The following is a 14,044-nucleotide window of genomic DNA, read 5'->3' as shown; positions in this document are numbered from 1 at the left end:
AAACACTGTGGTAGAGTAGTGAGGAAAAAGGCCATCTCTGTAAAAGCGAGGCTGAAAGCACAGATAAATACTTCAAGACAGGCAAACAAGCCAAGTTTGGATTACATTTCATATATATGTGTCTGCATATGTGTGCGTGTACATGTCACAAACACAAATATGGTCTGCAAAATGTAATCTAGGGGAGTCAGTCTCTTCTTCTGTGTGCTTGCTCAGAGTTACTCGGGTTTTGTGCCAATTAATATTTTCAGTTACTACAAATCCATCTGAAATTCTATTTAAATCTAAGAGATTTTGCTCTCAAACTGTGCTTGATCAGAAAAGGGGCACACAAACTGATGACAAATAATCTTATACTATTCTTTACATTCTAAACCAGACTTTTTCTTGGTGTATCTGGAGATACAAAAAAAAATGTGCAGAAGTTACCAATTGGAAGGCACAGGCAGCTCTAATACCCATTTATGTGTGCGGATCACCACACAGAAGCATTCCCAGTAATGCTTTTAAAAAAGAAACTCACATTTCTGACTGCAGTTAAAATGGGCCATTCTAACACTGGTGTGCTTCCAGAGTTTCTGTGAGTGGCACAAATTTCACTCTGGAAAAAAAAAGCCTTCACTTAATAACAAGCATATACACTTGGATTAAATACACTGACTTCTGATGTGCACCACAACAATCTTTCTCTCCTCTCTAATCATGCCTCAGTAGCTGTGCGATGTCAGGCTGCTTCCAGAGTTTGTGCTATGAAAATACACCCCCACCCATCAAAGTTTTGCACACCAGCGTCTGGATCTGAATGGACTGAGGTCAAGCTCTTGCACCCCGCTAATTTAGTCAGGCATAAATCTAGCAAATGGATTTGAAAATATTTTTCCATTTGGAGAGGTGCACGTATTTCATGATTTGATGTGTCTATTAATGTGTAACAGCAATAAGCAACTTGGTCATATCTGTTGACAAATTGTATCAGGTGTCAGGATGTGGTCATAACCTCTTTACTTTCTACTCATGCAAGTTGTCCCCTTGCTATCAATGTAATTGCATCAATGATAAAAGATGACTGGTGTTTGTTTCCATCATCTCATTTATGGCATGTAGTGAGCTTTTCCTTATGGCAGAAATAATCTGGAGACCTTTCTTGAAGAATCAACATTTTTAACTCTAATGTCTTTCATATTTGCCCCTACCGCCAACACAGTTGCTAGGAAATAGCCTGATTTTGATTTTTTGTGCTTTGATCCTCTCGAACCCACATTTTTTTTAAACTGCATTATCCAATATTGCTTTTACAATGACACTGAGGAAAAGAGCAGAAAAAGTTAATATTGCAAATAAGTACAGCCTCAGCATACACGGCTATTTTAGGTTCATGCTAAATGTACCAACTTTTCCAGCCCTGGCAGTCAGATTTTCTCACTCATATGTAATTTTATAAACTACATCACGGCTTCACAGCAGGTAGGGAGCCCACAAACCTGTTCTTAATTTCAGCTTAACTGAAAGAATCTCAGCAGCAGCTGGTTTCAGAATAGTTGATACAGACTTCCACAGATGTGGCCCATAATAGGTTCAGAAATAAAAAAGAACTAGGCCACAAAGAAGAATTAATTTCAAGGAAGACAAATTCAATAAGGATGCGACTTTCAAGATTTTTTTTTTTCCTTTGAGACAGAGATCATTGAGAGGGCATATTTCTGTGGCTTGCGTTTTTCCATTCTGTCTACCAATAGTGATACTGCAGTACACTGATTTTCTGGCAGGCTGGACCTGGCTGTAAGCGGGCTGTGCTCTCCAAAAGCAGAAAAACGGGATATTTCTGAGTTTGTGTCGCCTCCTCTCCCCTCCCCCTCACCCTTCTTATGTTCCTCCAAGCATAACTGATAGTAGTGGAGTGCTTGTGCGCTTTTCTAACTGGACCAGACAAAGACGTACAATAGCTAAAAATGACCTGTGATGGAACAGCGAATGCGCCGCTTGGTAAAACTGGGGAAATTGGTTGCCGGCTCTAAACAATGTGTTATCTGGGGCTGTTACACAAACTTTAAATAAAGGACTACAGGAAAACAATAGTTTCACAAATGTTCATTTCTGGAGTTTAGCAAGGAGAAAAATTTAAATGATTTATGGAACAACATGGCAAATACATCATTGTACTATCTTCTGCTGAGTAAAAAATACCTCAAAAGTAAAAGTGGAACAAAACAGTCACTTGTCCTCGCTAACAAAATTCCCCTTGACATTCTGTGCAGTGGTCTAAAGTGGTTGAATAATCTTAGTTTATATGGTCTTTCAGCTCAGGCATGCGAGGAAAAAGGAACTTCAAAAAGAGAATATTTTACCTGACGTGTACTATTTTAAGGCTTTAGTAATTAGAGAACTGCAAAGGTCAAAATAGCCATCAATATCACAAGCAACAGAGTAGAAGTAACATGTTTGAGAGGAAGTTAGTTGGTTGGCTGTAACATAATATGCCGTAAGCACTCGGATGTGGATCTGCAATGACGAGCAGCAGAAGAAACAGTAAAAGTTAACCAGCATCAGATATTTACTTGGCTGAAAGCACACAGGAACTTGCAGATGAGAAATAGAGATGCCTTAGAGTCTAAATGCCAGAGTTTATTGCCTCACTGCAGAGATGCTGCAACTTACACCGAGGTCCATCCACACAGATCCATTCACAGGCTGGAGTAAAAGTTTGCCAAAGCCTTCTAACCTTTCAGTGAGCCAGACAAAAACTCAGCATTCAGAAGCTCCCAAACCTTTTTTCTACCTTCTGGATCTCATTCAAATCAGAAATGTGTGTCATTAGCCTAGTTTTAGCATACTGCTGCCCACATCCTAAAGTAAAATCAGGAAATACTAGATTGGGGTGGGTAGCTAAGATGTTGCTGTGTGTCTGCTACTCCTGAAACTGTGTGTGCCAGCCTGTATTTCTGAACTGGCATAAATTAAAAATGAGTAAAAGTACAATGATTACATCTGAAGCTGCAGTAGTTTTCAACAGTATAAGTCATAATAAATATACAGATTTTTGGGGAAAATTATTTTGAGAACAGGAACTCTTCCAAAAACTTCCCACTATTTCTTTCATTGCTGATAGACCATTTTTCTTCCCTGCACAATTTTATGCCAAATTGGCTACTTTTCTAATTTCCTCATAAATCACACGAAATTCATGATTCCTTTTTTTCACATTAGGATCCACAAATCAACCAACTGAATTTGTTCAAGTGAGAGAAAGAGGCTGAAACAAACACTCAGGATAATTAGCATAGAATTATTAGCATAAAATTATTCTGACTTATAACAACAAGTTGCAGGCAGCTTCTCATTTGTTGCTTTCATAGGTTTTGAAAGACAGAAGTGAGTTAGGGAAGTTGTCTACTACAGATCTACAGAGTTTGTGAGGCATTTGCCTTTTTCCCCCCATTAAACTCCAAAGCTAATAAACCCAGAGCATTCAGTAACAAGCAAGGCACTCATGTCAACAAAGACCTTACTTAGAGACGGCAAGGTTTTGACAAACTTCTGTGGCGAGAATTTGAAGATATTTTAGTCATATGCAGTGCACTTTTGCTTCTCTATTTCCTACAGTATAATCCCCTTTGCTTTCCCCCCTCTGTGTTTTAAAACGAGCACAGAAAAGGCTGAGTGTTAAACTACACTATTCAATTGTCTGGTAAGTACACAAATTCTGTTCAAATCAGAACAAACTTTCAAGTAGACAGAAAGGGGTATTTGGATTTCTATTTGGATTTCTATTTTATCCTGGAAACCCTGCTGAACACCAGTGTGATGGGGAATATAGCCATATCAGACCAACAAAAGGCTCCTAATGTAGTGAAGACCTCCTCCCCCCTCTTCTCCAAGGAAGCCGGCTGGCAGAGCTTTTGCTATCGGAATTGTTTGCAGAATAACCAAACTAAAGCAGCTCCCTATGTGGGTACCTCATTCAGGAGTAAGCAGCACTTTTATTCTAAAACACTTATCTAGCTTCCTGAAGAGAACAGGCTATTTGGAAGATACTTCTTTGTTTTGAACGTTCTTGTGGAGCAATACCTTATCTGTTTGGGTTTTTTTTTCCCCTTCTATTTACATTTTCATTTGCTTCTCTGACAAAAGCAGAGATGTACTCACTCAATAAAGCAGTTATCACATACGCCAGCAACTCTTAGATTCCTTCTGCTGTTCAAAAGGTTGCCAATAACTGTTTTTATTGCAAAGAATCCCATTAATATCAGTGGTGCAAACATCCTGTTTGCTCCTAGGGGCTTTATATAACAAAAAGGTTATGCTTTATAAAGTCAAATGCAGTAGGTCTGCATTTCACATCACTAGCATGACAATGTTCTTGCAATGCAAGATATACCACTAGTCATACTTTTATTGCTATGAAGTATGTTGCTGTGTAATACTCCACATATTTTTCCCTAAGACGTAAGAACATTTCATGCCAAATCCCTCTATCATCTAAGGAGTCCAGGATCCGATTTATTTTGATGGAAGTTGGGGTAATAAAAATAATAGATTGCAAAATAACTGTGGTAACAACACTGCCAAAAATGCTTGCAGAATGATGCTGTTAGTATTGTCCAAGCCAATGTTTTGTCTCTCCAGAGAATGCAAGGGTGCATGTCAGTGTGTGCTGTCAACTCCATTTGGTGTCACGAAGGATAAAGTGTGTGTTGGTTTGTTTGTTTATTTGTGTTACAGAATTGAAGAGAGTTGGGTTCACCGTTTGGTGCTTAACTCACTGAAAGCTTCGCCAGGTAGAAAACTGACACAAAACAAGGATCTACATCTGTAGTCCACAGGAGAGACACCATGAGGCATAAGTGGGGGAAGAAGGGGTCAATGGGCTGCGAAGAGACACCAGGAGCCCTCTGGAAGTGCTCTCCTGCCTTGTAACTCCAATAAATGTTATGGTGGTTCCAGTGCCAAGTCTGTGAGAGGCCAGCAACTGGAAGCTGGTGTGAACAGCCGAACATGAACTGCTGCCCTAAGCTGCAGGAACTAAGGAGGGGGGCTGTTGGGGTCATAGCCAGGAGCTCTGCTGTGGGACCTGGGACAAAACCGGCAGTTTTGGCTACCCACTGCCTGGCTCTACATCTGCTCCTGCAGCCTCCTGTGTTCCCACCTTTGCTTTTTTGGAGAAAGCTACTTGGCAGAGCATTAACAGTACCTCTGCACACTCTTTACTTCATTCACAAGTGCTTCTGCAAGGAATATATAACTACATTGAGTTAATGTTCAGGAGTTTTCTGCTAAGTTCATACCATTCTGCTGTAGGGCAGGCATAGTATCCATAATGTGGTTATTAAAAAAGTGCTGGTAAATGGGATATTTGCATGAATGACCTCATTTTTCACTTGCTCACTAGAACATTTTTAAAAGGAAGTATTTGCTTGGTTGGTAGCCAAGTGTTTTCTCCTTGACTACCAAATGTGTTTAGTCCATATTAAGGGTAAAATTCTCTCCAAAGTTCACTGGTAATTTCCAGACCCTGAAAGATTTGCACGCAAGAGACTGACACGAACATTCTTATTTAATCATTTCCCACCATATTTCAAAAAAATGTGGTTTTCCAGATGCTCCCGTCTTCCAAATGCAAAGTGGAAAATATCCAAAAAAGGCATTACTTCATCTAATGTCATTTATTTAGCACACGTACAATCCTTATGTCCTTCTTCTGCTTTATCAAAAGCAAGGGGATGACTTAAATATCTTATCTGGATTTGCATAAGTGCATTCAGCAGCTTTCTCAGATGTACAGTTAATAGGAAATTCCATGAGTTTTACACTTAATCAGAGATATGAATGGAGGAATGGAAGAATGGAAGAATGTAACCATCAAAGCTATTGTGTCCTTCACTCCCTGACCTTAGGGCCCATAAACCCATGAATAAGTTACATTCATCCACATACTAACACCTTTTTTTTCATCGCTAATGCAAAATGGGTTTAGAACTTCAGCTATTGATCCAAGTTGAATTTCACTCAAACTGCACACAGAGTGGATACTTAGCCCTTACCAAGGGTTTGTAGAACTTGTCCTCTCTTCACCCCATGCAGCACAGGTAAGTGAGAAGAGGGGAAGGACTGCAACCCTGAGCAGAGCTGATGTGGCTCATCTCAATCCCAGGCAATTATTGGCTGCCCGTGGCTGCATCTGCACCTCCCTGTCAGCAGGGTGACATGTGCCATGGTCCCCTGTCCCTGGGTGTCACTGCAGCTGCTGCAGCAGGGAATGCAGGAATAACACATCTCTGCCCTGCTCCCACAGCACCACACTGAGTCTGATTCCCATTGCAGCTGTATATATGGGGTTTGGGGAGGACACTCCACTCACTGCGTAAGTCAGCTATTCTTCTCACTGAGCCTCATTTTCTTGTAGCTGCAAATTGGGTCAGTACTTTCAGAGAGCTGCACTCACTACTGCTGTAATGAAATACCCTGAGACCTTTGCTGACCCTGGCAGAGCAAACTGTGGCACAAGTCATGCTTGGTACCTGTGCTTGGAATTGTGTTTTGGCATTTGAACCTCACGTAGCAAGGGTTACATCCATTCAGTGATCTCTGCTGAAAGCGGTTTTGCATCTTCTTTGAGTTGGCTGCGTAACCAGAGTCAGTCACCCAGCTAAAAGAGAACAAATATACTTTGAATAGAACAGAGACTCTGTCCCAAACGTGCACCAGAGGAAAAAAACAAGGTCTGCTGCACATCCAGTGCAGGTTTTCTTGCACTGCTCCAAGATGGTAGATCAGGAAAGTGTAAGAAGGAAGAGCCCACTCAGATAAAGACCTCCAAGATAAAAATCTCTCCGTCAGCACAAACTGAATATTAATGAAAAGATACAATAGACCAATTGAATTATATTTAGAGGACTTTTCAGTGAAAAGTTAAAATGGTTTTTTGTGTTCAGATTTGGGAAGTGAATAGAAAAAAAAATCAATATCATAATATAATATTTTAAAAATGTAATATTTTATAATATTTTATATATAAATATATAAAAATATATTTAAAATATACATAAATATATATTTATATATAAATATAAAATCTATAAATCTATAAATATATAAAGATATAAAGATATATAAATATATATTTTATAATGTTTTATAATATTTAAAAAATATAATATAATATTTTTAAAATAGTCTCCTTTATAATATTAAAATGTATTAAAATAGTATTTAAAATATAATATTAAAATGTTTTTTAAATAGCTCTGGTTGATAAAATTTAATTTTTTTTTTGTTTAAAAAAAGAAGTGTACCATCCAGACACACCTGTAAGCAAAGTTTTGACTTGATGCAATTTGATACAGGTGAGATATTAAACCCTGAAGACCAAGTTAACAATGGAAACAGTGACAGACAGTTAACAGTAGTAAAGGGTAGTAGCTGCCATTATACTCGTACATGCTTTTCACAGCACAGTGGGACAGCTGATAAACCCTGAACCTGCCTTGCTGCCTTTAGTTTGCCAGTAGTTTGTTTCCAGGAATGACCTTGTGTTTACTGATTAATTCTGTGACTCACTTCATGGGAATTAGAACAACTAGAAAATTTTTAATATCAAGAGCATTTTGCCTCATTTCTTCATTGTCTTTGCAATTTAAATATCCTGTTGTGTAAGCCTAAAGGCAGGAAGTGAGCTATAGAAACCCTTACAATAACAGTATTAGGTTGCAGATAAGCCCATGTGCTCAGTGGTGTTGGGTAATTTTTTTTTCCCCAAGGTAATACAAATTCTGCCAATACTGGAAGAAATGCTAGAATGCTTTAACACATTTAAATTTTTCAAAATGAGCTTCATCTGTTGCACACACAAAAAAAATACGCTCCTGATAACAAGAAATTACTTTGGCCCATTATGCCAGGCTTTAATTATTTATCTTCACTCTGTATTTGTGTTTCTGCCATGAAACCCAAACCTTTTCAGCAGGCAGAGAGATGGTGGTGGGGTAGGTGACTACCTGTCCTCCCTTCCAACTCAGCACTGTTTTAGTGCAAATCAAACCCTTGATTAGGTACATAGCCAGCACAGATATTCTTACGCTTCATGCACCTGGCAGTCAGCTTTCCTGCCGAGGCTGCTGCAGAACTGGATTGTTTCCTCTTGTGGTGATTACACTTATTACTCTGCAATAAAAGACAACAAAAATTTCTTACAGATGATAAACACAAGCTTTCTTTTTTAGTATATACATGGATTTATAGGCCTAAGGGAGAGAATTCTGTTAATCGTAAAATTTAGAATTTCGCAAATAAATCAAACCATTTTTGCAAACCAGACACACAATGAGCATTTCAAGCCATGTGCAAGCATGTAACCCACCAGTGCTGCATTTAACAAAAGTAGGACATGATTCCTGCATCTATTCTCCTTTAATAAGATTATGATCCTGACTGTCCTGTTCTGACTGCAGTTGGAGGTAGCGTTGTTGCTGAGTGGCTCACGAGCAGCAGGCTTGTGTGCTTGCATAACTGATCCCGAATTACACGCAGCGACTATCTATAGGTGCTAATCTTGAACATGACAAAACATTTGATCTCTCTGTGTATATTTGCACAAGTACATTTTCACCCCCCCTGCAAATACAGACATATACACATTCATATCAAACACACAGCATTATGTGTAATGGGATTATTACAGGTTTGTGTAGGTGCACTGTGAAAAGGAAAAATTGCCTGACGCTCTACCTTTATAAGGCTGTGTTCACAGACAGCTAAATTTTATCAGTTTTCTGCTGTCATTTTGTGCAGCATCTAATTTAGGCCTGAATGCTAATGACAATTTCAGCCAAAAGTGTTTAGCTGTTTCTGAAACAGAAAGCAGGTTGTTTTGCTTATCAATAAACAGTCTGGATTTTCTCTGGGAATTGTTCTAGCACCTTCACAATTTGAAGCCAGAGTCTGAAAAATCTGAAGTCTCCCTATGCTTTGCCTTTTGCTATTCTCGTTACACATTTGGCTATGTTATAAGTCTGTGAAAAATCACAGTTTGCACATGCTCCATCACTACCTCTTCCATTGGAGTTGCTAAATTCTAAGATTCTGCTGTAACTGAGGATGCTCAGGTTTCTCACAGCTGGTAGCGCTGACTGAACCACATATGCCACGTCCTCAGTTACAGACTACAGTGTCCCACTATTTCATGCTCGAATATATTATTCTAGGGTAGATTACACGGGCAAAGCCAAAATTTCACTATACTACGAACTCAGAGCAGTAACGTTGGGATGAATTCCAACAGCAACTGCCAAGATGGAGATATATTAATTTATGTTCATGAAGCATTCAAATACTGCAGAACTGGTCACCACAGAAAAGCTCACGAGGAATTATTTCTTTTTGAGAGAAGCATTTGTATAAAGTTATTATGTGGTTGTGTGATTAAAGATGATACCATAAAGCACGCATATAAGGGGACGAGTGAACAGACTGAGTATTGGAATCCTCACTGTAGGAACTTTCTACGTTAGTTTGTCTGCGTGACTTAAGAACACATAAAGAGCCTAGTTCCTTTAATTTATGCATTCATACATCCACAGATCCACATGTCTATAATTAGCTTGCCTCCAATTCAAAATAATAAAATAATGGTGGACAAGGGGTTAATAGTTAATTGCATTTAACAATATGAAAAAGGCAGGAATAGCTTATATAAAGTTATCAGAGACAATTATTTACTAGACATCATGGGCAACCTACAGCGTAGAGCTTTCAGCTATCCTCCCTGGGATATTAAAATCTGTGATATCAGTGAAGTACAGAGTAAGGCGCTTTCTGGAGTTCCCATTCATGTCTCAGCAGGCTTTTAACAGAACAACCAGGGGGAACTGCCTACAATAAACTTCTCTTTGTCTTCACCTCTTCCAGCTTCAGTATGCAAGGAGCTCCATTTTCAGCTATGGAAATGAACCATTTCATTTTTATGAGATCTAATTTCAGTAGTCTATTTGAATAATAAACAACAATTAACTTTCAGAGCACAGGGGAAGATGTATAATTTTTAAGGCACATCCTGTTTCAAGGACTTCAGGATATAAACTACCCAAGAGCAAGAAATTGTAGAAATAAATGAGACAGAACAAAGTTGTTCCCAGTACAGTGAGGCTGTCAATCTTTCTGTACTCCTGCCCTTGTAATCGTCTGCACCGGGCCTGATTCCCTGACTTCATGTGAGATCCTTTGGGAGAAATCTGAAGTAGCATACTGTGTGATTGTGTACTTCTCCCAACATTTGTTTTTTTGGAGGGGCAGTCTAGTGTGGTGCTTAAAAGCTTCACATGAATTGCACAGAGCTTTCATGATTTCTTTTGGTTTCATGAAAGAGTAAGTACGGCAGAGCTTGTGCAGCGTTATTTCCTGAGAGCCTATTTAAGCAGGTTTTAGTGTGAGCTTCAACTTCTTAACAAGCTTAAGTACAGCATCACATTTGATTTGGTTTTGCAAATGTCTGGAACTTTTCATGTGGAATTAGCAAATCTCAGTCTTCAAGCCTAATGAACTCAGATAAAACTCAGCAGGATGTCCTGTTGGAAACTAATTTTTTTGTACGAAGACAGCTCTTTGGTCCTCTTTTCTTGCCTTGCGTTTGTTGACTTGTCTCAGAAGCTCGTAAGCTATCAGCTCTCTTATTGATCTACTCTAGAGTCACTTGAAAACATAATTTTGAAAGCAGCATTTCAGCACCTCTCCTTGTTTGATCTCGTTGCTGTGGCACAGTTTTTCAAGCACTAGGCTGAAAATCAATGTTGGGGGTTATTTTATGCTTAAAAATACATATTTTTAAAAAATCTTTACATCTGTCTAATTTTATTTTAAATGCCTCTCTAGATGTTAAATTTTCTGCTTTATTAAAATCAGTCTAAGGATTCACATCCCTTCATTTTAATTTAGCTACAAATTGATTCTTAAAGTATCACATCTAATAGCCTTTGGGGTTTGATGCACAAACTATTCTGACGTCTATTCATAGACCTTTATAATGGGACCCACTCCAGTTTATCCCTTGAACTGTCAGGCTCTTTGGGAAATAATAGCTCCTGACAGTTCTAGAGTTAAAATATAGGATTAATGATCAGCTTTTAATGTGCAAATGGGGTATTCAGCTTTCCTCTTACCCATCCTATTTAATGCAAATTCACTGTTGAAACAGGTAGCATGAATTTCTTCTCTCACTAAACATAGATCAGGGTAGGTTCCTGAATCAAAATAGAAATTTAGATACACACAGCAAAGTAAATACAGGGCACTGCATTTGTGTTGATTTATAAGCAAGTATTTTTCTTCTGCCAAGTCCATCATTTATTTTTAAGGTTTCAAAACCTCACTTTCACACAAAAATAAAAATAGCTGTGCATTGCAGCAACCAATTTAACCAGCAGGAAGTATTCTGCCTCTCTCTATTAAGTACAGCTGGAGAAAGCCCCATGGACTTTGATTTAATTGTTTCCAATAGTCCAAAACAATCATCAACCTGCACTTAGCAAAAAGTGAAAAAGAAAAAAGACAGGGATTTCTACAGTGAATCATGGAGGAGATCAGATGTTTTCATTAGGAGATTAATGACATGTTTGTGATTCTTGGCCTTAGGAATTGTATGGTAATTATCAATTGGGGCATCCTATTAAAAAGCTGCCTATCTGTACAAAATTAGACTATTTGTTTAGAAAATATTATATATTCATGTAATTGGAAAATGCATTTTAAACATAATAAGAAGCATTTGTCCATTATGTTCTGCAGTGATAGGCAGCACTGTGTCCAAGGAGCAGAGCATGGGAGTTGCTGGGTTAAGGTGACACCTAAAGAATCTTGCACCTGGGAGTATTTGGGGGAAAAAGGTTTTCAGGGTAACTTAAGTGAAAGTCAGAACATGAAAAAAGTAAAACGAACACTGAGTCATTCCAAAAAAGTCTTTCATATTTAAGGCAGTCACACACCTGCCCATATATCTCTGATAACCACTAGCTTTCCCAAGCACATGAAACAGAAAGGTGTCCCTCAAGACGTAAGACTTAATCCTTGCAGTGCTTGAATGCCTTAAGCTGCCAATAAAGCAGAGTGAAGTCTGTTGTCTGCAATAATTCCTTTGAAAGGAGTCACATCAGAGCAGCACACATATATAAGTATCTTGAGAAGCAAAGGAAGAGGGAGAAGAGCAAGAAGAATGCACAGTGCATCACTTGCATGCAACTTTTGTGTCTTCTATTATATTTGCTGATACCTTTGCATACATGCTTTAACACACTAACAGGGAAGAATACCATTAATGTTATTTTGGAAACCTGGATTCAATAGCATCTAAATGGCCCCCAGGGATTTCTTTTGTTGTTTTGATAACAGTGTCCATTTACATGGATACTGTCCCCCCACACCCCCACCCCCCATTTCTAAGAATGCAAAGCAATCTATCATCAATGACTCTTGAGAAACATAAGCTAAATTTAAATTAACCTCACAGACATTGTTTATAACATCCTTAGCTACTCTGCTCGTAATTTTTCGCTGCCTTCTACCTTGTATTCACAGCTGTGCAAAGCAACTCAAAACAGCAGTCAGGCAGCAGTGTTCTGCAGACAGGCTGCATTCACATTGCTTTGGTGTAAGTTAGGGACAATGCAGCAGAAAATAAGTGGTTGCAGACATTCAGGTAAATATATAGCCATAGTAACCATAGCAGGCTGCGGTCACCAGATGTGATGAAGGTGTTACTCAGCACTCAATGAGCTGGAGAATGCTTTAGCTACCTTATGCAATTTTTGACCCTCACTAGCAAGTTCTGTCTCCTGTGTCCATCCTGCACTATTTTCCTGGTTCTGTAGGAGGTAGGATGTTGGATCTGGTTCCCTGGAAACAAGAAACTTCCAGAAAAGATAGAATAGACAAACAAATAGAAAATTCAAGAATAAATTATGATTTTCCCCAGGATTCAACTCTCTCTTTAAGGCAGGACAAATTACTAAGGGCCAAGGCCAAGACAAAGCAGTGGCAGGTGACAGGGAAGAGAGGAGGTTGCTGGACACATTCCTGAAAAGGTGTTCATCAAATTATACCAGGAGAAACCAGAGTATTCTAATTCCCAACCAGGAATCTCCTCTCTGTAAGAGGCTACACCCAAACTCCAGCTTTTTCATGCCTTGCTGCAGCTCTATGTTCCTGTCTTCCCTGGACAGAAAAGGGAGTGATGTTTTCCCAGCACAAGGTATTGGGTAGGTACACAGGGAGACAGTTTGTGCTTGGGCTTGGAGCCTTAATTTTCAATATCTTGGTGTTTTTGGTTTACAATGATTCCAAAACGCCTTCAAGCTTGCAAAATGCTTGTCAAGCCTTGTCGAAGTTAAACCCACAGGTTCTAAATTATATGGCTGTTTTCTGTATTTTGAGAGAATTTTCTCTGGAGACATGTTTTTATATAGAGAGATGGGAGGTTTTTTTAGGTTTTCTGAAAAACCCTTTCAGAATTCTTAAATGAATGAACTTAAATGAAAAAAAAAAAAAGAAATTAAAAATTAGTCATTGCATTTAACAAGTTTCACCGATAAAATCAATTTGTCACTCATGGTTGATTTGATTTCACAGTCATAGCCAGGAAACCTTAATATTTCTTTTCTGACTTGTTCGTTGGGCACTTAAAATTAGAGATCAGAAAAAGTGCAGCTCACAAGAGGACAAAAAAGTTTTTACTAATCCAGCAAGCAGAGATTAACTGAGCTTAGAATTCAGCTAATGAAGGGGAAAAACACTAAAAACCAGGAGCTGCAGTGTATGTCAGAGGGCCAGTTTGGGGGGTAGTGGAGAAAAGAGGGCTCGAAGGAATGAGGAGGTGCTGATGGCTCTGGAGATTTATTCATTTGAAGTATCCCAGAAAACAGATCCAGCAAAGCTAGGAATCACAACTGTCTCCCAGGCTGAATTCATCAGTGCACAAAACTCAAAAAAAACACCTATTAATCAGAGGACAATTAATGTTTCTCTTCATTGTCAACACAGTTGTTGTGGCTCGTGTTCAGGAAAC

The sequence above is a fragment of the Catharus ustulatus genome, chromosome 1 (assembly GCF_009819885.2).
Source record: "Catharus ustulatus isolate bCatUst1 chromosome 1, bCatUst1.pri.v2, whole genome shotgun sequence".
Classification (NCBI taxonomy): domain Eukaryota; kingdom Metazoa; phylum Chordata; class Aves; order Passeriformes; family Turdidae; genus Catharus; species Catharus ustulatus.
The sequence above is the reverse complement of the archived record's forward strand: the minus strand, read 5'-3'. Positions refer to the sequence as shown.